The 25,949-nt window shown below is 47.4% G+C and overlaps 1 long non-coding RNA gene across 2 annotated transcripts in view; it reads left to right on the top strand.

Moving 5' to 3' along the window:
• LOC135425669 (uncharacterized) overlaps window positions 1–25,949 on the top strand; it is a 45,041-nt gene that overhangs the window by 5,075 nt on the left and 14,017 nt on the right. The window lies entirely within an intron of this gene.

Genomic DNA, 25,949 nt, shown 5'->3' with positions numbered 1-25,949 from the left:
ATAATTTAGGAACACTAGAGCCTTCTCATCACAAACTGGCATTCAGTAAGTGCTAACACAACTCCTTTGTGAATAGGAATTTTTGTGAATTTCTTCTTTTTTTGGTGAGATTTGGACATCAGACCCCTGCCAGGAATTAAAAATTGACTGTCAGGAAGTGCATTAGCAGAACTAACACTCAACAGACACATCCGTTCGTGCCTGCACGCAGTTCAAATAAAGAAATGGTTGTGGATTCTTGAGTGGGGTAACTTTGAAGGATAGTATGAATAAATAATGGAAGACTACGTTTTCCTTGAATTCACACTTTTCACCCATAAGTCATAAAACCAAACTTGACACAAGAGAAAATAGCTGGAGTGGGTAGACAAGGAAAACTCTTTCACTCTAAGGATGTGGAGGGAACGTGTTTTATGTCTCTGGACCTGGTGTGTGAAGGGAAAGAGCTGTAACTCTGTAACTGTGTATCTGTTCCCATCAGGTAGGTGTTTCATGCAGGGAGAAAGACAAAAAATTATTAAAACTGATGCTGATGTTTACTTGGACTAATAGAATGTTGTGCAGCATCACCCGAATGAAAATCAGGTTTGTAATTAGTAGGTGGTTCATCCTGTTCTAACAATGCAGAATAATTAATTCTTCTTTTTCATGCCACAAATAGTAATTAAAGAGAAATATTACATAGCTGCACCTGGTTTTCATTATATGGCTGCAACAGTGAGTAAACTAAATCTTTTATTGATGATAACAGCCATAAGTTTGAAAACTGAGTGAAGAGCGTGGAAACCCCTCTGAGGTTCCCTAGAGACATGTGAGAAATCTGAAATTATTAAAACATATGGTGGCACATACTGATTACCAACAGCTCCCGCTGCGGTTGTGAGTCCTCCTTTCTCTTTGACTTTCAGTTTTTCTAAGGATTCTCAGCTTGGTTGGTTCTTCCCCTTCCTTTGGTGACTCTCCTGTGCCAGGGAAGCCCTGTCCTGTGCCGTGGGGGACAGACAGTCCTGCTGCAGGGATGGTTCGCCTGTGTCCATTCAGCCCCATCCCCTGAGCCCCATCCCTGTCAGGTGCTGGGGCAGTTTCAAATCCCATTCACCTCCACAGCCCCTGAATCACAAGGTTTTATTGTGCTGTAGTTTTAAAAAAGCATTGGTGTGTAGCTGATATTAATGTTGTGTGTTTACACCTGGCATTTGAGACCCAGAGAGGGAGGGAGTGTATTTGTATGTCTGCTTGATGTATTTATACTGTTTGCCAAGTCCCTGAGTGCAAGGACATTCACCACCAGTCAGTGGCCATCATCCATTGCCGTTCTTCTTTATGCATGCATAAATATTTATTCATATTGATTAATATTTATTTCTCATAAATAATACATCACTGCGATCCCGTGTGTGCCGTTGCAAACAATGAAGGAATACACAAAGGGTAATGAGCATGGTGTAAAGCTGCTCCATCCCTGTGGAGCTGCTTGGAGTGGGACACATCTGCTCCTGCCCTCGGTTCAGACCCAGCTGAGTGGAACCTGCTGCTGTCTGGGCACTGCTGCTGCCTGCTTTGGGAGGAAAAACTGTCCTCTGCCCCGACTAGAGACAGCCAAGATGAAGCACATGACAGCAGCTTGCTCCATTGGCTGCAGGTGCCTGGTGCCAGGCTGCAGGGATGCCAGGGATGGAGTGCTGTCACCCACAGGGGCACGAGTCAGGTGCTGCCATACCAGTGCCTCACCAGTGCCATGCCCTGCTGGCATGTGGGGATGGAGAGCTCCAGGTGCCAGGGCTGAAAGCATGATGTTAACTGTTGCTTCTCTGAACAACTCAAGTTATTAATGTCAGTAATTTTTACCAATCTTGTCATGACTAAGCAAGATAAAAGCTGAGCCCAACAGGAGGGAAGGAGGGAAATAACATTAGAGGTGAGCACATCTGCAGCTCCTCCACCAGGAAAGGTGGGTCATTTTGAAGCAACAAACAGCAGAAACATAAAAGGAATAAACAAAAGAAAGAGAAAATAGGGAGATTGGATTAGGATAAAGCCTCTGGTTTATCAAGTTCCATTTGAACAGTATATGGGTTCTGGGGGCACTCTGTGGTGCTGGGGCAGGGACTGGCCCCACTCTCCCCAGTGAGCAGCTGTGTGTGCCTAGGTAGGGAAATCTGGAGAAAACTGGCTGTTGCTAATGGCCTTTCAGGGAACCCACATCCTCAGTCAGCTCACAGCTGAATCCTGTCCATCCCTGGGAGTCCTCAGCTGAGTGATTATTTGCCAGCAAACCCCAGTCAGTCAAGTGCAGCCCAGTCCTCTATCCTGGTGGTTGATATTGCTGTGCAAACCTTGGCATTCTGGCTGATGCCAGAATGGCTTGTTTTAGGCAAAGTCCCTGATAAAAGGGACTATCTTCTTTGAGTACCATGGTGGGGCTGGGGGTACAGCTGGAGCCTCTCACCATGGCAGGGGGAAGGCTGACCTTGCTGCAGCACAGTGACCTTGCTGGCAGGTTCATTTTTCCTCCCCTTTCCTTTCCTCCTGTGCCAGAGGCAGGATGCTGTTTTGGGCCATGCCCTAATCCTACTGATCTGGTGTTAAGGGTGTGCTTTGATGATCAAAAGGCAATTCAGCTACCAAACAGCACTTTGCTACCTCAGGTCTCCAAGTGCTTTTTAAAGAGGACAGGAACATGTGCAATGCTTCCAGCAGAGGCTCAGGGAGCTGGTTGCTGTGGGAAGTCACAGTCAGACCTGAGGCGGGATGGGCTCTGAGGGTGTCTGTGCTGCAAATGTGGGCAAGCAGCTCGGTGGGGCAGGGAGAAGCTCAGCAAGCCCAGGCTGCCTGTGTGCACACGGAATCCTCTTTGCTGCTCCTTTTTCCGACAGAACACTTGCCCCCTTTTTGCACCAACCAGGCTTTCTCTTGGTCATGGACAATGGAAAGACTTGATTATCCCAAATTTCTACTGTTAATTGTGTCCCCCCTGGTTTCCTGGGTTTGTCCTTGTATATTTGTCTTGTTGTTACACTTGTCCTTAGCAACCTGACCCAGTTTCCACTTGTTGTATATTTACTCCCTATGGCAAACCCCAGAGTCCACAAGGACAGTATGTATCCTCTTCCAAATTTGTTGTGAAATGATTGTCTGGAGGCAAACTATAATTTCCTAAGACTGCAAAACATTGAGAACCCCCCATTTCAGATGGCAGCCGCCTCAGCTCCGCAGAAATCTGTCTTTGGCCACTCAGCACCAGTTCCCCACGGTCTCTGCTCCTGTTTTTCTGAACCACTGGCTAATAATCACAGCATGTCTGTTTGCATCAGTGTTGTGATGCAGGGGAGGAGCTGGATGAGACACTTGTGTTGGTGTACAAGGCAGGTGTGATGGTGGTGACGTGGGGCAGGTTTGCAGGGCTCCAGCTTTGTCCCTGCCCCTGGCCACAGAGGGGGCTCTGGCCTGGGAGGGGTGGCACAGAGCCCTCAGTGTTACCTTGCCCAACGTAAGGAGCATTTTAAGGGTTGGGTCCAGAGGGGCAGTGTTCAAAGTCTGATGAGTAGGAGGAGATTTTACACCAGTGGGAGTCTCTTAATGTATCTGATGTTATTTAGGAAAAAATCCAGAGAGAGATTCTCTATTTTTAAATAGAGTTGCATATTTTATCTATCAAGAGAGCAAGTCTGGTGTGTCAGAATATGTAAATACATTGGGTAGCTCTGAGGTGGAGAAAAGAGCCAATATTAAAAAAAAAAACACCAAAACAGATTTGAATCTCTGGCTGCCTCATATCCTCTGCTGCAGATCCCTGCCTCCTTAGGAAATAAAAGATATTGTGTAACACAGTCTGAGCTGTCACTGTTAAGTTCTATAGCTCCAGTTTTTAGTACTCCTGGATGTAATTGGGATGCTGTACATTTTCCTAGTCATTACTTGGGAATGACGCTCTACAAAGTCAGGCTGAAAATCGATTGGAAAGCTGACTTCTTGCAACTTCCACAGCTTCTTTTCTTTTCTTGATAGTTGAAGTATTTTCTCTCAAGAAAATTGCATCTACTGAATCACTGCGCTGCTCTGTCATGTCTTGCTTTCCGTTCATAGCTGCTCCATCTTATCAGAGTGGAGATTTCATTAGGGAAATTTTGAGGGTTTTTCTTTTAATTAAAGGAGGTATCACACTTCCTTGGTCAAACTACAGCTGCTAATTCCCAGCTGTCATTGTGGCATTTGTTTAATTAAGAACAAAATTATCTGCATGACTGGAGAACCATGAGACATGAGACAGACTATTTGAACATTTGCAGGGTGGGAGCTGTGGCTGGGGTAAATCATCACTGTGCCAGGTCTGTGCAAAACGAGCACCTTCTGTCGACTGGGGACAGATTGGAGCAGCAGGAGAGGGGGAACAATCTCACCTCTTCCTTGGCTCTGAACTGCCAGTTAGACATCACTAATGATGCTGATAAGGATGTCTCCCCACAGACCTCTTCCTGTCCAAGGGTGCCTTTCCTCTTGTTCCCTCTCAAGACAAGCTTTTTGTAGGAAGAAATCCTTACAAAAGTCCTAACAAACCTCCAGTGGTGGCTGGGTGCTACAGGGCTGCTGGGGTGGGTAGCCCAGAGGATGGCCCAGCTCTCCCCTGCCTCCAGCAGTGCCTTGGGTTCATGGGATTCATTTGGGCACAGGCAGGACTGGCAGGTTGAGCTGAATGAGTTGTGACCCCAGGAGAGTCTGAGATGTTCATCACAACTGTGTTAAATGGTGACCTGGGTGGCAATTTCCCCCAATCTTTTTTTTTTTTTTTGGAATGACAAAATGGATAATTGATGAGTGCAAACCACACTTCCTACCCTGTTTCTGAGCAGACTGCTGAATCCACTTGACAGCAACACAGCCATGGGGCTTCTGCAGCCCCTTGGCTGCTCTTCACTCTCTGGGGCATCCTGTCCCATGTAGGGGCACAGGAATTTAGGCATAATCCTCTTTTGTTAGTGCCAACAGGATGGAAATAGCACAGCAGTAAGAGCTGGGTTCCTCAGGGGCTGTGTCCCCCTCCCTTGAGGAGTTTTTAAAGCCTGGGAAGGTATAAACCCATTAAAAATCTCATAACAAAAGGTGAAAAATTCAGAGAAAACTTGACCTGTTAATAAAGGATTTAGTCAAATGCTTGTGTAAATATTTATACTGCACTATACCATTAGCTTTTCCAGTTAATCTGTTTTCTGTGCTAAAGGCTCTGAGTAAAATATGTTCCCAGAGTTGTTTACGATAAAAATTAGTGCTGTATCTGGCCTATTACTCTTCCATAAATTATTAAAAAGGGGTAGATGCAAAAGTCCATTTCTGAGCGGCCTTCTTTTCCCCCCAACCACAGATCATTCTTTTCTCATCTGGAAAAGAAAACCGTGAGAAGGCAACAGAAAGGGCCAGTTTCTGGGAAGTCTGGTTTGCTTGTTGTTTTGCAAGGCAACTTCTATTTGCAAATGGAAAATTCTTAAGAATTTAAAATGTCACTTAGAGCGTCTGCAATTGCCCTGTAGAAGAGTTTGTTCACCTGTCAGCCTTTATAAGCATATGAACATGGATTTCTTTTACTCCTGGGAAATCTTGTCCAATTCTAACACTTTTCAGTGAGGTTGTCAAGGGGGTAGCCTGAAGTTAAACACAGGAATATATTATTGCATTTGACACTTTTCACAAACATTGTGCTTAGTGTATTTTGAATATTGAACACGGACAGTGGGCCCTTCAGCACATGGATAAACCTGATTCATGCCAGGAGTCCACTTAGAACCAGCAGAGCAGCTTCTGGATGAGAGGCTGCTGAGGACCAGTTCTGGGCTTCTGCCCCAGAATAATGAGATGCTGCTTCACTTGTGTGAGGAGCAGAGTTGAGCACTGGCCCCTTTGCCTCTCTCTTGGTCTGTGCTCAGCTGCCTTGTAAAGCAGATACTGATTGAACAGGAGTAAATATTTACAGAAATTCTGAGACTTATAAAAATCCTGCCTCACAGGGGTGAGGTACCCAGGGGTGCTCACCAGGAAGACTTGCTTGTGGCCCCAGTAGCATGTGAGGTGAGTGCAGCCAAGGTTCCTGGGGTGGTAGGGACACATCCATATGAGAGAGAGCCCCAAGAGATCCCAAAACAAGACATCAAGATGTTTTCCTCCTCCCTTGTGAGCTGGAGGGACCACCAGTGCAAACACCATGGCACTGTACAGACCTGGCTGAAAGCAAAAGGTGTTGCTCAGTCTGCCTGGAGCTGGAGCATTTAGGGAGGGGGACAAGCAGGGAAGGATAAAGACAAGGAATTTGTGGACCTTCAGGTTTGAAATGCTCAATTTTTAAATATCAAAATATTCTCAGAACTGTTGTGTTTCCCTTGGCTGCATCCACAGCCCTTGGGTACTGCAGCTCCCTCACCATCCGTTGGGTTGTTGCAGCCAAGCCTGGATTTCCCCCTCTGCCAAAGCCTCTCCAGACAGAGGCTTTCAGGTACACCTGTCTGTGCTGCAAGGGTTCATCCTGCAGATCCTAACAGCAAGAACATGTGCTAAAAACAAATGCTCAGTTTGAGTTGTCATTGAAAGCAAATGCCGAAGCTGCATCTGCAAGAGCCGCCCTCCGTGTGGTGCTGGAGGGATCCGCGCTGGATAAACACGTAACTTAGCAACAGACAGCAAATCGTGCGGGTTTGCAGGGAAATGTCAGCACAGCGTTTACATCAACTTGTACCTGTGCAAGCAGATCGCCCAGCCTGCCGTGGTGCCCCCCTGCCCACCCACCCAGGAGGCTGCCCTGGGCTGTCCCACAGCGCTCAAGCATTTGGGACTTCAGCTGTTTCCCTGGACTTGTTCAGTCACTTCCACTTTTCCACAGATCTGATAAAAAGTGATTATGTCCATTTGTTGCCAAAGGGAGCCATCACGAACAAAACCCTCTATGTCTTTATCCATCTCTTTCTCAAAGTGATGAACAGTCCATTGAGCCAACAGCGTTGCATCGTGTATCTGCAGGAATTCTTGTAACAGATGTGCTGAGGCTTGGAAAAACTTATTTTAGATAAGCCAAATAATCTTTTCAATTATCTTTTGCTGAAAATATTGTATTTTTATAGGCATTCAAGAGTGTTATGGCATAAAGTACCAGCCTAATTAGCATTATCTTCTCTATTATGTTTGCTGAAATATTTTTTGGAGTTGTCAAATACGTGGCTATTTTGTTATTTAGGAAGAAGGCTTTAGCAGCTGGATAGTTTATTTCTTGATTGTGTAGTTTGATCTACATATTTGACTGCAAGATGTTATCCAAAAGGATAGCAGCAGCTCACATTCGTTTGTCAGGATTATTCCATCATGGCAGGAACAGTTTCTCAGGTGGGTCCTGCAGCTCCCAAGGCCGGCACGGCGGGTGCTGGGGGGCTGGGGCAGTGTTACCCCCTCCTGGCACCCTGCTCAGTGCCCCTGTCTGGGTGAGCTGTGGGCAGTGTCTGACACGGGGACGGGATCTCCTTGGAGCCAGTGAGGCAGTGAGGCTGTGCCCTCGCTTCACAGAACATGCACACGAGACCCCCTGAGCTCCTGCCAGCTCCTTGAGCACTGAGCTCCTCATGCTGAAAAACAGCTTTTTACCACAAATTTGGTGATGAGGTGCAAGGCTGATAGAAAATCCCTCCAGCTGCTGTTGCAAAATACCATTCACCTGAAATGAAGGGAAATTTTATTGCACCAGGGAGCCAGCAGAGGGGATGCATCTACAATTCTTCCCGGTTCCTCCAGGAAATGCTATTTGGTTCTGCCGGACTGGAGCCGTGACTGCTCTGGGGCTGCTTAGAACTGTGAGAGAGGTGCTGCGTGTGTGGGTTTGCAGCCGAGATGGGGGGTGAAGCATTGTGCTTCGAGCATCGGTGTAGCCATTTACTTAAATTATCGCTAAACCTAATGTCACCCCGGCTCCTCCATCGCCTGTTATTGAGTGCTCCAGCTGAGTAATCTCATTAGAATTTGTGTCGTTCTCACCTCTGGCAGCATATACACAGCCTCGGAAAAGGTTATTCACACAATATTGCATGACCTTGATGAAAGGCTAATTTGATAAGAATTCAATTTAAAATTCCATTTGTACTGACAAACCAGGATTTTATTGATGTCACAAATTTTCAGCAGTGGAAGCGACATTAGGAGCGAGACTGCCTTGTTTGCAGGCCTGGAGGTGGAGAAAGTGGAGGATTTATATCAATGGATCGACGTACCTTGCAGCAGTTTAAATGCTTCAGTAAACTGTTCTTAAGTTTTCTTTATTGTCTTATTTTTCTTTCTGGTTTACTTAAAGAGACCTTGGCAGTGGCAGGGACAAAGCAGTGGCTGATAAGGAAGGATATTTCCTTGTGCATTTTGAAGCTCATTTCCTACTTGCCCTTTCATCCTTGGGTCTCTACCAGGTTGAGGCAATAGATAGAATAAATAGCCCAATCTGCTCTCTGAGTGGGGGGTTCATGCTGTGAGTGCAGGTTCCCCTTCTCCCTGGCAGAAGCCACAAGGTGGCTGTGGGCACAGCAGGCTGAGCTGGGCAGGGGGATCCGGACCCTGCTCGCTGTGCCTGCACCTCAGGGAGTGGGCACTGGCATTGGTCATGTGCTAGGAGCAGATGGGGAGTCCCTTGTCCAGCCAGTGCCAGTGTCCAGCAGCTTGGTTTGATGCTGAGAACCATGTTTAATGCTTACCATGTGTGATCAGTAGCTGCTGAACCCACGTACTGCCTGTGCCCATCACACTGCCTGCTGTGCCTCATTAACATCTCCTAATGAGAACCCCGTGCAAGGCGTGGCAGAATGAAAGTGGGACTGTGGTAGCCCATTGCCAAGGGCACAGGGAGTGCCGTGCCCAGGGAGGTGATGGGGCACAGAGAATAAGGTGGCAGGGGCTGTGGGAGTCAGCGTAGGCAGAAGAAAGTAGCAACTGCTGAGTGGCAGCAGCCCCGTCACCGTGAGCTCCAAACCCAGCAGGGCTCAGCAATCTGTTGTTTGTGTGAAATGTGTCAGTGTACGGCAGGGTGGGAGAGTCTGCCTGCAAAAGGCACTTGGAAATAACAGTGCTCCAGTGTGGAGACACACCTGGAGGAAGGGTGCTGGCATCTGGCACAGGTTCCCCAGGTCTGCACGTGCTGCGTGTGGCAGCCTGGCTGGGCCAGCCCTCAGGGACAGGGCCTGTGCTGCCCACAGGTGACACCCGAGGCTGAGCCAGGCTCTGTGCAGCAGTTCCAGGTGCCAGGAGATGGCACAGAGCAGGGTACAGGATGGGGCTCCCACCCAAGAATGACAGGTCATGGCCCATAAGCTGCTCGTTGGCACATGCTGCAGTTACAGCACCCGGAGAGCCACAGCACTACAGCAGATCCAGTTATAATTACTCTGAGTTAGTACCTTGGAAAAATCAAATGGGCTCTGAAAGGAACGATAGCCTCAGAAAAAAACCCCATGCAAAATAAAAAGCCAGCCTTATCTGGCTTAATTTCCGTTTGCTTTGATAGATTTTGCAATACATTACTTATTTAATGGATAGCATGAAACATCACACAGTTATATTTCAAACATTCAAATGCCCTGATCATTTAATACTATTTTCCCTGTTTTATTATGCCATAGGCAGAATTTTAATTATAATATTTATGCAAATTATGTTTGTATAATCGTATTTGAAAGACTGTGTGGATCAAATTTTCCAGCCAATTTATCTAAATACAAGCCTTAAACTTTCCCTTTATCACTGTCACAAACACTCTTTCTCCTAATTTGTCATTTCAGGCACTTCCTATTACAGTATCACAGAAGACTCAGTGTCATTCGTGGCCTCCAAAAAACATAAGGACTTAGGAGCCATAGTCAGAAAACCCAAGCCCAAGTTTGTGTATGTGGGGGTGTAGAAAATCTCAGCTCTGTACTTAAAATTATTTATTTTTGAACCGTTTAGTTTTCCCTTTCCCTGCTGGCTATCCAGAGCCTTGTCTCAAAAGGGGAACTTGGCTCAGGTGTGAGGGAAGCAACAGTGCTGTCTGAGGGGAGGGTCAGGGGTGAGTGGAACGTAAACCCCCCCATTGTATGGCAGTGATGGCCCGAGCCCCCCTGCTTCCCCAATGCACAGGCATGAGCACAGCTCTGAGCTGCCATGGGGAGCTCCCCATGGGATGGTACAGGCATGAGCACAGCTCTGAGCTGCCATGGGGAGCTCCCCATGGGATGGCACAGGCATGAGCACAGCTCTGAGCTCTGAGCTGCCATGGGGAGCTCCCAATGGGATGGCACAGGCATGAGCACAGCTCTGAGCTCAGGGCTGCCATGGGGAGCTCCCCATGTGTGTTCTCCAGCTGGGCAGTTGAGCTCACAGCTCAGGATCTTGAGCCTGTAACAATGGACTTGATGTCTTTCTCCTTCTAAATCTGCTCAGGACACCATGTAAATCCTCCCATCCATGTTAGTGGGTGATAGTGTTCGTTAGCAAATGACTGTGTAAATGAGAAAAGCAATTAGACAGATTTGTGAAAGACAAAACATGTATTGATTAATGTAATGATGACACATGCAGAATAATTTTGGACTCAAATGAAAAGTAAAAATTAAAAGGGTGAGGATAAAACCAGGTGTCTTTCTTTCAATTAGGGCATAAATCAACAGTTAGGAGCTTTCTCTGACTGCCTTCTGAAAATCCTGGCATTAATCACTGCTACTCTGTGCATAACATTCCAAAGAAAGGAAGCAACCAATATTGTCACATAATTAAAGGAAATTATATATCCAATACCTTTTAATGTGATTAACAGCAATAGGATGAAAATGTTTAAAAGCAGCAGTTAAGTGCAATATTAGCTGCCATTTAGGCTGAGCTAAATATCCAAGGTTATATCTACCCAGCTGTGAATTCAGAAGGTTTGCCTGATGGGTAAGATAAAACTCTTCGTTCAGATAATGAGGCAAATAGTACCTGGGAAAGATCATAATTGGTGCCGTGAAACAGGGTCATGGTGGTATTCAGTTACCAGCTTTCCCTGGGACGAGAACTGAATGTGCACGAAATGTCAGTATATCACAAAGATACCAATATATAAACCAGACATATTATTCTGCAATAAAAAATAGATCCGCTCCTAAATGTATTATGCAAAAGAGAGAGATGAATAGGACTGAGCTGTTCCCTTGGTCACAGCCCAGTGCTCTGCACTGATTTCTGAGAGCAGGTGGGATGACAGATGGAAACCAGCCTGGGAAGGGTTTTTCCCAGGGCTGTTTTGGGGAGGGGCTGCTGCCCTGGGGAAGCACACTGGGAAGTCCCTGCAAGCCACTGTTGGAATACAGAGGGCTGTGGGGAGAAAGGCTGAAGGGTGGACGGACAGACTGTCTGTACCTGGTGCTGTGTGGATGCTCGTGCTCCTCTCATGCCCTGTGCCCAGGCCAGGGGTGGCCATGCCCTGGCAATGCTGGGCTCTGCAGGTGGCTGTCCCAGGAGCAGGGGAGGTTCCCCTGTGCCCTGTGGAGCCCGTGAGTCTGTCCAGGCCCTGCTGAGGGAAGCTGAACCAGAGGCACAGGGTACTGTGAGTCCTCGCTCCAGTGGCTGCCAGCAGCTCTCCTCCCTGCTGGAGTGCTGGCTCTGCTCTGTGTCTGACCCTGTGCTCAATCCCATCCCCCTGCTAGGCAGGCAGGAAAGAAAGCGTGCCATTAGATGAAAGTGGACTTCTGGAGGATACATTTGTATTTTCTTTTTAACTGTCTGCTTGAAAGGACACATCATGGAGGGGGAAAAGAGCACTAATGTGCATGAGAATTTCTGTTAATGTGGAGCACATGACAGCACATATATAGATGGGGTTCCATGGTGCAGTGGGTGTATTAAATGGAACAGTTATGTCCTGGCACCAGCACAGTTTTCTGGAGCGATAATTTATTGTATGAATGTAGAGACCTGTTAAATTAACTAAGACCCAGTAGAGAAGTGTAAATTAAGAACTCTTATGTGCCCTCCTGTTCTGTCTCCAGAAGGCACCAGTGATCTCACACAGTAAAGTGCTCCATTAGAGCTTGTGCTTCAGTGAGGCAAGTGGACAACAGTGCTGGTAAATCTGGGTTGGAAGATAATTGTTTTCCTGCTTCCAATGCTCAGCAGCATTATCAAAATCCTGGGTAATGAGCTGTTCCCCAAGTGACCCGTGTGGAGTGTTATAGTTCAGTCTTTGGTGTCTTGAAGAGTTCAGTGAGGAGGTTTCTGTCCCCTTGCAGCAGCACTGGGTAAAGCCATTAGCCCCAGCCCTGGCAGGTGGGAGAGCACCTTGGCAGTGGGTTGGGAACATGGGCACAGGGCTGGGAAGGAAAGAGCAGCAGAGAACTGCCTCGTGCAGAAATGCCTGTTCTTGCTGGATCCTAATGACAGCAGCCAAAATACCAGTGTCTTTAGTTATTTCCTCATTTAATTTAGCAGAACCAGACAGCTGATGCTTTTTATTTTAATTCAAGCAGAAAGCCTTCCCCCATGCCTGAATTAATACCAGCCCAGTGGCTGGCCTCGCAGATACCAGAGTGCTGGTTTGTTTATCCAGACACAAAGCCTCCATAGACTGGGTGTGGATCTAGTGACTGCAAATCTTCATTCTAAAAGGAAATCTTCTGTACAGTTTCCTCTTGTCTCCAGAAGTCTGAGTGGAGGAGCCGGGGGCTGAGCTGTGGAATGCTGCAGCCCTGTGTCAGCAGCCCTGTGTCAGAGCACGTGCTCTGATGGGCACTGAGCTGAGCACTGACTGAGTGCCTGTGAGGGGGGTGTACAAACCACCTCCCTCCTGTTGATGAGAGGCATGAAGGAGGGTAATGCTGATGCTGCTGAAAAAATCCAATGTGACGAAATGTGTGCTCTCCACAGCTATTCAGCTGCCCCTGGGGTGACACTGCAGGTCCACGCAGCAATTGGGAATGGCCTTCCCTTCCCTGCTCTGCCTGGGGACAGCCCTGCACCAGGCTGCTGTAGCTCAGGGTTCCCTGAAGGGCCCCAGTGACAAGGGGAGCCTCCATGGCATGCCCAGCAGTGACTGGCTTCAGTTTTCCTTTTCACTTCTGAGTCTGAAATACCCTGAACACGTGTCCTTCCAGGAACCACAGTAAAAGACAGGTGAGGAGGAGCAGGGCTGCCTTAAATCCGGAGGCTTCAAGCACCCCCAGTTTTTCTCATGTCCCTTAAAGTACTGTGTCAGCTTAATGAATGTTTTGATATGTCCCACTAAATAACTTTTGCAAGCCCCCCACTAAAATGTGGCCTAAAAAGATGGAAATCAATACTGGAGTGGTGGAATTTGCCCGGTTGTCTTCTTGAAAGCAGTTAAATGACTGGGTAATAGATCCATAAATGAACATCTTATTAGCCTAATCCTGAATGGAAGAATACACAAATCAGCCATTTGTTCAGTGGATATCATTTAAGCTTGCCATCCATCTTAGTCAAAGGAGGTGCCGGGTTTAATTTATCAGTGCCTGGGCAAGAACTCCCGGAGAGGGAAGGGGGGAGCAGCAGTCTCCCACTGGTGCTCTCCTGCTGTGCATTAGCAAAGCTGTTGTTTAATTCCAGCACACCTAAATGCAGCAGTTCCTGCCGTGGGCTGTCCCACTTCCATGGGAGGAGCAGTGGGGTGAGCAGGAACATCCAGCTGTCAGAGGGTTGGGCTTGTGCTGTGAGGGCAGCCAGGGAAGAGAAGCAAGCCCTGTTTAAGCAGGGTGACCACCATGGCAAGTGCTTTCTGCTGCATCAGGTGGCAGAGGTGTGGGGCAGGAGCTGCTGCAGGTGCTGTGGGACCCAGCAGTCCTTCCCCACCTCCCGAGGAGCAAATCGCCTGGACTCTGTGGTGTCCTTGTCAAAGCCTGAAGCTGAACAAGAGACTTGTGCTCTCTTTAAAATTGACTGATTGAGACATCATTTGGATGCAAAAGTTGTCATCAGTATTCATGTCCTCGGTCTCAGATGGCTTTTATTGAGCCAGATTTGAAATGATCGGAAGTGGGAGAGTGGCAGGTTTTGAGCCAGGATTTGGGAGGTCGTGCTGGGCTTTGCAGAGGTCTCTCTGAGGAGAGCTAGAGCCTGGTCATGGAGGGGGTTCCTGGGTTTTTATTAAGCTGTGTGCTGCGAAGAAGTGGTTGTACAAGAGGGACAGGACAATCACCTTTGTCAGTGTTGGTAGCTCCAAGTAAATCAGCATGCAGTTGTTCTCCAGAATTAGTATTTCATCAGGCATGACTTAAATACTGCTGGTTAAAGTAACCCCTGACCCATGCCATTCCCTGTCCCATGACCATGGAGCCAACGTGGCTCTGTTGTGTCCAATGGCACAGCCTGTGGTTGGTGGTTCCAAGTGATTGTTCCTGTTCCTTCCACCGAGGCAGGAGCAGGACAGAGATCCCACAGTGCTCACAGGCATCCTGGGTGGCACAGACAAGCCCCTCTGCCAGACACTGGTGCTCTGGGCTCATTTGCAGGGCATGTTCTGGACACAATGGCTCCTGTCCAGGGCAGGCAGGCAGCAGTTCTGTGCCAGGTGACAGGACCTGTCACCAGAGCTTTTCTCTGCAGCCCCTGAGCTCCCTGAACCATCCAACCCATGTGCTCCTTAGCACAAACACACTTTAGGCATTGGAGGCTTGTGACACAAAGATGTGCTCATTCCCCAGACTCACAGTGTTCCACTGGGACACTGCTGGAAACAGAGCTCAAGTGTGGTTTCAAAAATACCTCTGCAAACAGGCAATGCTGGTTGGGTTTGTTGCCCATTTAAAACCCGAGTGAGACAAACCTGACAGCTGTGTTTTGGGGAAAGGAGCACCAACTGGTGTGCACAGGCTGCAGCTCCCACACAGCCAGAGTGGTTGAAGTTGTTGGAAACAGGATGAAATCCTGTCTTGGGCTGCGTGGGCTGGGACCAGAGCCGGGTGTGACTGCTGGGCTCCCAGCACAGCCCTGCCAGCGCCGCTGGGCTTCCCTCGCTTCTCAAGTGGCTTTATCCAGATATAACTCAAATCATAATATAGCTCCTTAATGTTGCTAACTGTGTGATTTAGGCTTTTGATCAGCGGACTAGAGTGATCCCAAACACTTCTAATGAACTATATATTTATCTGGGGAGTCATACCACTTTCATCCTGCACACAGCTAATAACCATAGCTCAGAAGAGCCCGCTGGCTCCGCATCTCATTTTCAATTCGTGCCTTTTTAAAGGAGATAATTATGGAAAGAAAAATGCAGGAGTTCAGGGAAACGGCTGTGCTGTGTCCATTAGTGGGAGAGGTGTGCAGGAGGTGGTGAGAGCTGGCCAGATCCTCTGCAAACCCCACACAGGTCTCTGCAGCCTCAGAAGAGGAGTGGGTGGAGTGTGGGGGCTGCAGGTAGTCACTGTGACAGTCTGTGACACTCCAGTTGCTCTTCCTCTGTGTGAGCCACAGTGGCCATCAGTGGGCAAAGTACCAGAGAACCAGGGACATTTTGCTTCCAGGTCCAAACACTCCTCAGGAGCCACCCAAGCAGGAGGCTCCACCCTCCTGCTGCTTTCAACACCACAGAGCTGCTGGAGTCTCCAATGTCTTGTTTTGGCTTTTCCTTTCTCTCTGAAACATTTTTTTAGTGCAAGTTAGAAGTTGTTCAAGTCAGGCCAAGCGTTTTAAACCATACTATCAGAACCACAAAGAGGCATGGAATTATTCTCATCATTGTTTTCATTTTAATACATTGTTGTTCCCAAATTCTCTACTGAATCGAGGTAGTTCTTTGCTTGCATTTGCAACAGATGTGAGTTCATGACAGTGCCACGTGCAGAGAGGGCTGAAATTCCTCCCTGTCCCAAGTAGCCACCTCCCAGCAGTGGTGGCCCAGTGGCTGCCATCCCAAGGGCCTCCTGCAGCCCCTCGGCTTTGCAGAACAGAACAGGGAGTCCAGAGGTGGGGGAGGCAACTATTGTGGGTCACCTTAAGACCATGTCACAATGCTTCAGTTCTTTATATATTAAGCTTATTTGAACAATGTGCTTTATTCATGAATCACTTGTGGCAGAAAATGTACAACAATGTATATCACATGCTGCAGAGAGTGATAAACAGGAGGTTTTAAGTATCTGAGAAAATTTCATCCCTCTGGCTGCTCTGGTATTTGGGGCCATTTTAAAAATTGTTCTTTGCCAGTAAGAGCTGCAAAGAAATTATCATCAATCTAAAGTGTCCAGGGCCTGAGCTCAGGCTGGGGTTAGTGGCTATTTTGCATTATATTGACGTGGTGAAATGCTGGTTGGTTTTTCTGAAATAAAAATGGCAACAGCCAATAATTAATGTTCCCATAGTTAATTAAATTGGTCCAGCTGGGAAAGTGAAGCCATAAACTCTGGCCTCAGAGATTTCTGCTGCAGGTCACATCCATTTGCTTCTCCATGTGACTGCAGAGGTCTTGTGTTCAGCCCTTCCCACAGCAGCTCCAGTGACACCAGTGACATGCCCCAGACCACCCTGGGGACTTTCTTCTTTCCCTTTGTGGAGCAGACTGGAGTGGCTGAGCACCACTCTGACCTCTCCTCCTCCTCCTCCTCCTCCTCCAAGTCATCACTCATTTGTGGGTTTATTAGCTGTTTATGAACATGCTCTAATATTTTGGGGGACAAGGCTGACCTTGGCTGTGAGCAGTGACCCCAACTGGGTGCTGTGTGTGACCGTGTAGGGGGATGTGTGGCCTCGGGGACACGTCCCCTCCCCTCAGGGTCATGAGGTCTTGACCAAAAGAGATGGATGAAATAATGACAGTAAGTTTAATGGGCTGTTGTCAGTAGTACACAAGCTACTCAGCAGTTCCCTTAAAACCCCTGTTTAAGCACAGTGGGACAGTTTCTGCTCTAGCAATGGTCTGGTGCCACTGGACTATGGTTTGGCCCATTTCTGTTTAGGTTTTAGCTTTAAATATCTTTTTTTATTATTTTCTTCTTGCCTATCAGGGCTGTGTTCTTGTGCTGTGAGGATGGGACTTCACAGAGCCACTACAAGGCTTTTGGTTCATCAGTTTTTAATTAAATTTCAACTGAAGATTCTTTTTCCTCTAGGCTAATTTTCAAATGACAAACAAAATCCCCTTAAGTGCCTTTTCTTTTCTACCATAAACTAGTAAAGCTGCTGTCAAATTCCTTTAGAAAGTGAACTCCTCCAGCCCCATAAGAGTGCAGATTATTGTTCCATCAGAAATAGAGCAGAGCTGTTCTTAATAAACAGGTGAAATAAAAACATTTATGCTCTGTGCAGAGCCCAGGTGTTAGGGGTGGAGTAGAGGTGTGCAGCAGAGCACAGGTGACTGTCCTGGTGCTGATCTCCTGGGAGATTTCCTGGGAGGAATTACAGTGTCATCCAGCTGAGAAGCTGAATTGTGCTGCAGAACTGCTTGTAAGGAGAGTGTCCAGGGCTGGGGTGCTGCTCCCGAGGCCCCTCTGCCACTGCCCTGTTGGCAGCTGCTCCGTGGGGCTGCATCCAGAGCCCCCAGGGCTTGCTCCAGGCAACAGTCCCAGGGCTGGCCCTACATCAATGGACCCCTCTGACAGGCATCACTCCCGAGACCATCCTGCTCTGAGCAGTCTCCTGTGATTAACTCCAGTTAGAGAGAACAAGCTTGATTAGACTGCAAGACTGACTTCTGGGGAAGCCACTCGCTATTCTTAATGGGGCAAGGGAAAGGTGTGGGGCTTAGTGAAGAAATAAGCTCTGCAGAATTACCTTACTGCTCTTCTCAAGTGAGTTTTCAGGCCCTTTAAAGCCTGGGTTGTAGATGTTCCTCTGCAGCCCTTAACCTCTCCAATGGGCTCTGGAGCTTTGCCCTCCTTCGGGTGAAGCACCCCTTTAAAAGAACAAACACACCAATCAGACCCTTTATGGGCTCACCTTGCATTGGGCACTTAAGAGAGTCAAAGACAACAGCCAGAGCCAGGTTTCAGCCTTAAAGTAAATTTTTTCTTTTAAACTGTACCCTCGTGCCAAGGCTGGTGCTGTGCAGCTCCCTGCCCAGTGCAGGGGGTGCAGAATCCCCTCTCGCCCTGGCATGTCTCCCTTGAAATTAGTGTGCAGTGTCTGAGGCTTCTTGGAGGCAGCTGCTCATCTGTGTAACCCCACTCCCTTCCCTGGGGTGGCCTTCCCCTGCACTGTGTCACTGTGTCTGCTGCCAAAGGCCAGAGATGCTCAGAACCCTTTAGAGACCCCCCCGAGAAGGTGGGGTTCAGGGACATCTGACAGCAGTGGTGCATTTTCTGTGCTGTATGAAATAGCCCTCAGTGCTTTACATCAAACCCTGAGGGATGAATTGTTTTCTGATTAATGTTATATATTAATCTAGGATATGATATGCAAAACAAAAGGAGAGAAGGGGAAGGTATTACTTGGTTTTCAGAGGGATTTGATAATAATAATGCTCCTATAGCCAGTCTATGAAAAGCATGATAATGAATTTTAGCTTGTTCGTGCCAGTTGCTTTTACGAATATGCCACTCCTGTAGACTTAGAGGTAATTTTAAGTCTTTTATTCCCTTCCCTGTGATGGCTGTGCAGGATCCACCAGTGTCTTGCTCAAAAGCAGAGGTAATTTCAGCTTTTTCTCCCTTAAAGGCTTAATTTTTTTTGTTCTTGAATTCTCTCATTCTAAGAATAAACAGCAGCTGCAGTGCAGGCGTGGGCAGGGGAAGGCAGGAGTGTGCAGAGGAGACAGAAGACAAATCCTGCCTGAGCCGGGCTCCCTTGGGCACTTGGATGCTCTGTCTGCAGTTCATACAACCCTCCCTCAGGACACTGCATGTGCAAAGACCACCCATGGGGTTCTGCTCCCCTTGTGCCTCTGCTGCAGCCAGGGAAGCTGAGGCTGCACACAAACTGGGAATGCAGTGAGTTGGTTCTGCCTTTCTGTCAGGGTTGTTGGAGGGATGCAAGTCCCTTTCCCAAACATCTCAAGACACCTTCCTGTGAGTCTGAGTTCCCAAATAACTGCAAAATCTGGGCCTGTAACTGTGGTGGGCAGCTCCACTAGGGAGGCAGAGGATGTGAGCAGCAGAGTTCTCTGCTGGGAGTTTGGCCAGGTGGCCATCCCTCCATCCACATCTCAGTGACCTGGGAAGCTGCAGCTGCCCAGAGCCTTACAGCTAATGTGTAGCTCAGATCTAAATACAGTGCTGATAGAATGATGTATTTTTGCATCATTATGGTGGAATTAATCAGTGCTTCTGAGTCCTCAAAGTGAGTTCATGCCGTGGTCACATCCCTCCTCAGGGGGTTTAATTCTTCTGCATCAAACACAATTTTCCCACAATAAACCAGGTGACATATAAGTGCTCTCTTCATGGAATTATGATCACCTTGCAGAAAGAAGCAGAGAAGGGGCTATTTACTCTCATTAATTCTCCCAAAATAGTGTCAGCAAGAGGTATCATGTCACTGGAACTCCATTCTAGTTTGCCCCTCAAATAACTTCTTTTCCTGTCATTTATTAAATGACCCAGAAAGTTAATCTGCAGCCTGAACATGGAGATCATTTGTCACAGGATGTCACACAACCTACCAATCCATCAAGCAGACAATGGTGCTGTACATCATGTTCTGGTACCATCCTGTCTTAAGGTCCATCTCAATGTCAAAAAAGGATTTACAAAATATTTTGGCATGTATTTCATGTGCTGACTCATGCTTGATGTCCCCTATTAGATTAATCAGCACAAGTAGGAGTTTCAGCTGAGGGCTCTTAGATTTTTTGCTGTGTAACTCCCTTTCCTGCTTTCTAAAACCTCCCCTGCTCTAGTGCTAGTTCTTTTTGGGTTCTTTCCTTTTCCCCACAAAATTATGACTAAACATATCGACCCTCTCCTTTCTGGGCCTTAAGCACAAAACTGCTTTTCATTGGCTAGTCTGGTCCTCTTTTGTCCATATCAAGGAGTTTCTACCCAGCCATGAACACTTCCCCAAAATGTTGGCCTCCAAGCACCCCTGTATGGATCCTATGAGAGATAAGGAGTTTGTTTTGGGCTGAAAATCATGTTTGGTATCTCTCCTGTACCTCCTCCCCATTGATGTGCTATGTTACAGCATCGATGCATCTGGTACAGTCATGTTAAAATTGCTGATAATTACCTTCATCTCATTGTGTTTCAGCTCTTGATAACAATGAGCAACAGCTCTGTGTCATTTCCTTTCTTCTCTGTACACACCAATCTGCTGGATTCATCTTTCTAGAAATCCACGTTGAAGATGATAAGGATAATTGATGATTCCCTTCAGGACTGGGGTCATTATTAATAGCTGTGTTCACTTTGGCTGTCAGCTAATCTCTCCTGCAAAGAGCTTATCTTTGTGCCTGTGCACAGAGCACGTGCTGCCTGCTGTGCTCTCTGCTCAGTGTTGGAGTGTCAGGGGGGAACACGTGCTGTGCAAAAGCAACACAAAATTTTAAGCTCCCATGTTGTATTAAAATTTGTAATTTCTGCTTCAGCCAAACAAACCCAAACTCTCAAACTCATCCCACCTGCACGGTCAGCACCCGGGGCAGTTTCCATGCGAGAGTCCAGTGGCTTTTATGGTGCTTGGATAACCCATGTTCCCATGGCATCCCAGTACCTCCCAGTGCTTGGTCTGATCTCCTCCCCAGTGCTGGAGGCAGGACATTGTGCCCTGCAGTGCTGCTGGGACGTGCCCTCACTGAGCAGGGCTGAAGTTCAAAGCTGCAGCTCTCAGCTCAGTGTCCCCCCAGCCTGCAGTGTGGGCACAACCTGGGCTTGGCTGTGGGGCAGAGCTGGCACCCACGGGGGGAGGACACTGATGGGGGAGACAGCACCTCACAGTGGGAAAATAGGGAATGAGAGTGAAGCAGGGAGTTGCCCTTGGAATATGTGTCCATACTCGCAGAGCACTCTTCCCCAGGGACATTTATTCTTTGGCTTCTGCTAAAATTGAACTGGTTGAGTTCAATTTTTTTAATTTGAACTATTAAAGAAAAAATCTGTTTATAGGGGGAGAAAGAAAACAATAAGCGTTTTTCCACACAAAATATTGATCTTTTGTCATAGGTCTTCATCTATCAGTCATTAGAAAGAGTTCCCAAACCCTTTGCTGAGGCTGCCTTTGTCCCCAGGTGATGCTTTGATTCTTGAACCAACTGTTGCAACTGGGGCAGACCTGGTGTCCCTTGGGTGGGCTCCCCCCTTCAGTGCCTGCCCCGTTCACCCACAGACCAAGTGCACCCTCAGAGGGACCTTAAGCCTTTTTCATAGTTGAGGGGCAGCACTTTCAGATTTTGAACTGCCCATTGTGATAAATCTCCTTTCCTGCCTCCCTTTGCACCTGAAAGAGTTTGTTCTTCTTATTTGCAAAGTAGAAAAGTGATTTTTAAGAGGTGAAAGAGTATTTCTGACTTTGATAGCATGATTAGCTGGGCTCAGAATATTGTTATAGCTTATTTTGCTCCTCTGTGATAACTCAGAAAAACAATAAATGTCTTCTTACAGCAGACTGGCATTCAGTATTGAAATTGGTCTCCTAATCTTTATGTGATTGCTTTCTTTGTGATAGAAATATTGCCTCTTGTAGGGTATTTATTGTCTAGTTCTTTCCAAAGTATTGACTTTATGTAACAGTTTGATATACATCAAATCCTTTAGAGATTTAATAAACTCTTCTGGTCAGTCTCCTGTTGTAAACACATTGAGATTTATGGTCATCTTAGTGGAAAGCCCTTTTTCGCTGAAATTCTCTACTTTCAGATATCAAAAGATATGAATGGGAGCATAGATCACCGTGGGAATTTTAACTCCCAGCTGTCATGTGTTAGTCAGGAGCTGTTGGTGGTTCAAGGTTGAAGTTTGTGTGTCGGGTGATGGTGCAGCTGCCAGGGCTGGGACAGGGGCACCACGACCCCCCTTTTCTCCCTGGGGAGCCATTTCTCCACAGCCAGGGCTGCAGGGGCCAGGCAGCCAGCTGGGCTGGTCCATCCCTGCACAGATCGACTCCCAGAGTGTTCCCATGAAAGAGCAGAGGGAAAGGAGAAACATACTGTTATTGAGGCATGAAGTTAATGAAGTATTGGTGCTATGCTGCAGCACTTGGAATTGAAAAAAAAAGGAAAACTGGGAAGAGAAACATACAAGCCTCGTAAACAGTTGCATGTGGGTTCTCTCCCTGCCAGGCTCCTTGTGGTTTCCCACCCTCCCATTCTCCAGAGATGTTATTTTTTAGTCTGGCACCAGACCAAAGGTGTTTTAGTATGATACTTAAATAAGTGTCCTGTGCTTTGGGATTGGAGAGGGGAGGAACACCTTTGTTTTTAAGAAGAAACTTTTTTCCATACAAGAATCAACTTTCCAGGGACAGCCTGCAGGAAATCCAGCTGAGCTCTTCAAATTCACTCATTAAATGCAAATATTCTCTTCTTCATCTTACATTAACCTTCCTTTAATGGCGTGAAAGTGTCTTTTCATTTCACAGCTCAGCATTTAAAGACTATATGGTGAGAGGTTTCCAAAGTGGTACAAATCAATACTAGCTGGGGAACAGAGCAGGTTCCTGCTTTGCTTGCACTGGGGAGGGGCTGTCCTTTCTAATCAGTCCCCTTGGGCTGGCAATGCATCCAAACTCTGCTCCTGCCGGCTGCTGGGGATTGGAGCCTGGGGTCTGGCTGTAGAAAGTAAATTCCAGATTGAGGCTTTCCTTTTATTTTGGTGAGATGAATTTAGATTTCCCTTCTGACAACAGAATTTGATGGAAAATGCGGTTTGTGGACACCTCTCAATGGACTTTGCATTTCCTGTTGTTGGGCTCCTTGCCCAGGAAAGGATGAGAGTCAGCAGTGAAAGTAAAATGCAGTTTCCCACCTGGCTGTTGCAGAAGGTACCTGTATCGCTTTTCTGGCTGCTTCATGGCCTGGGGACAGGTGATTAGCTGGGGTGGTGATGGAATCTCAAATAAATGGTGTGCGTCCACTGCTTCTCTGCTGATGGGACACTTAACGGGAAACTCACTGGGAATGATGAAGTGATGTATTTAGGAAAGCTGGCAGGAGAATTTGGGTCGTGTTTTGAGGCAGGATGACAAGCACAGCTCTCTGGCAGCTCACTATTTCCCACTCTGGAACTGAAGCCTGGTGTGCCCATGGCTGCACCTGGAGCTGGACCTGAGCACCAGCAGGGAGGAGACTGTCCTTGTCCCTCATTTGTGCACAGTACTGCACCAGGCTGGAATCCTGCTCAGAGCACATTTCTGGACCAACTCCCAGGGTGCTGCCAGCCACCCAGTTTGCTCCTTTGTGCACCACGTTGTTGCCAGCAGAGCAGAGATGTGGAGCTGAAATCTTGCAGCATTATTTCATCTCCATTATTTTTCTCTCCTGATCTATTGAGATATAACCCCTTCCAAAGACAGGGACAGATTATGGTGATGGAGATGGCTTAGCTGGGACACAGCTAGTCATTTTTCCTTGCTGATATTTTATTAATATATGTTATTAACCTTGATTCTCCTTCCCCATGGTGCCTTATCATCTGAACTAATTAATTCTTCTTGCAAGAGGTACAGGGAAGGGATGGGCATGTAAACGAGGCAGGTCTCCAGGTGGTACTACCTGGCATCTGCAGTGAGGGGTGATCCCAGCTGAGGAGGAGACTGGCACACAGCAAACAAAACCCAGACACATCTACCTGTAGATTGGCTGAATTGGTACTGTCCCTTTTAACTGGAACAGACACTGACAGAGATGATACCTTAAGGAAAAACAGAGCTGGTTTTCTACTTTTTTAATGAACATGAGATATCCAGGAAAAATAACCAGTTTATTTGGTCTCTCTCTCCCAGCCAGCACAATGCCAGGATGGACAGCACTGACCAGTGTCTTCAGCTCCCACTGTCCCTGAGCCACTCTCCCCGAGCTGCTGTGGGTGATGCTCATCCCCAGTTCAGCCCAGTGGGCACAACAGGATGCAAACAGGGCTGCTTCGTTCAGCCTCTTTCGTTCCCTTGCCCCTCCCTGTTCCACGGCTGACATTTGCTAATAGCTGTGAGTGCGTGAGAGCAGCAGTGGAAGTCTGAATGAAACTGGGTGCCTGGTACAGCCTAGCAGGGTAAATGTGATCCCGTTAGCAAGATGAAAATACCATATGCCAGGGAGAGATGGAAATAGATCAGAAAGGATGACTGTGCTTGTAGAGGGCAAAAAAAAAAAAAATGTACACAAACCCATTCAAAACTAAATGAAAATTGACTGAATTTGTAAACAATATTCACATCCTGAAAATGGCTCCTCTGACTCAGCCAGATATCTTATTACACTGGGTGACCTCCGTGTCCCCAGTTTGCTGGTCTTTATCTCCAAGGTTGCTGGTGGGAAATGGCATTTCCAAAATGATGCATTTGTTCCTGAGCCATGGCAGGGCTGTGGAACAGGGGGGAGTCATGTGTCCTGTTCTCAGGGACTGTTTGTCCATCCATGCTGGGAAACTTGGAATCTCTAAATGCTGAAGAGAAGAGAAGCTCCAGGGAGATGTTCCTGAGCCCTTCAGTACTGCTTTGTATGCAGCAATGAAGTGTTCACTTGGATAAGGCAATGCCATCAGCCCTGGGTCAGCGAGGGCGGGTGTCAGTCAGGACAGCAGAGCCAGGGGCCGTCCCGGGCTGGGGACAGGGACCATCCCCCTCCTCAGGGCCTGGGGGTGCCCATGCACCATCACAGGCTGGTGCAGCTGGGAAGAGGGAGCGGGAGAGTATTGTCCTTTATGCCAGGAGGGATCTGAAATCCAAATGTTGTTACAGAGAGAGCATCTCTGAGAGCAGCCTGCAGTGTTTTACAGGCATTTGAGTGTTCTTCCCTTTGAACTAAGCTGCAATTTGTCTTTGTAGATGTCTCTAATACATTAATACAAATGGTGTAGTGGTGGAAATGCATTATAATACTGCGCAGTGTTGCTCTTAGTAATTCTCCTCCTTCAGCAAGTGAACACTTCCTCACTCATTTGTATTCATTGTTTTGATGCTTAACTTGAAAAATGTATATTATACAACAGGCTGAAACCCATGACGAATAAGAGAAAAGAACCCAAGGGGATAATAAGCATCTCAGCACTGCTGTGATGTCTCCTGCTGCTAACATCAAAGCAAGCAAAGGCATCACTGCTGTGCACAGAGGACAGGGTGCATTCCATGGAGCTCCATCCTGCCATGGGGATGGTGGCCCTGACAGCAGGGAGGCTGAGGAGCACCGCTGGGATCACCACTCACAGGGGCTGGTCCTTCCTGTCCCAGTGTCACTGCAGTCAGGTCACAGCTCTGAGCTCCCTGCCATGCAGGCAGCCTGGGGTGGCACCGGCCTCTGTGACACAGCAGCCAGGGGATGGGAGGTGTGTGTGTACATACCTTCAGGTATGGAGAAGTATAACCCACTTTGGGGGCCCAGGGCGGCACATGTGCTTTGTAGGGAGCTTGGGTTGTGAGCTACGCCTGGGAAAAGTGGACCTGTGCCCCACACTGTGGCCGACACTGCGCCCCTGCCCTTCCTCTGGCTGCATCGTGGGATCAGTTGTCTGCTCTGAGTGATCTGGGTGTCAGTGCTCACGAGGAGCAGGGAAGGTTGCAGTTATTCCATATATTGTTGTCCTCAATAACCTCATCCACATCGTGCCTTGTGATCCAGACCATCGAATCCTGGATTTAGTTTTGGGGTATTATTGTTAAGGATTTTTACCCTGTGGGTGTACCTGTAAAAACCATTAATATTCAAATAACTTTGCTAAATAAGCAACTACGCCAGAGTAGTTATTTATTACTATTTATGATGACAGACTTATCTTACTGATTTCTCCAACACATTTCTCCAGAGGAAATTAGATACATTGCTTAGTTAGAGGTGTGCCAGGGAGAAAATACTTCTATAAATACTTACCAACTCATCTGGAGAGATGACAAGTGTT

This window comes from Pseudopipra pipra, chromosome 21 (genome assembly GCF_036250125.1).
Source record: "Pseudopipra pipra isolate bDixPip1 chromosome 21, bDixPip1.hap1, whole genome shotgun sequence".
In the NCBI taxonomy this organism is placed as follows: Eukaryota; Metazoa; Chordata; class Aves; order Passeriformes; family Pipridae; genus Pseudopipra; species Pseudopipra pipra.
The sequence above is the reverse complement of the archived record's forward strand: the minus strand, read 5'-3'. Positions and strand labels throughout refer to the sequence as shown.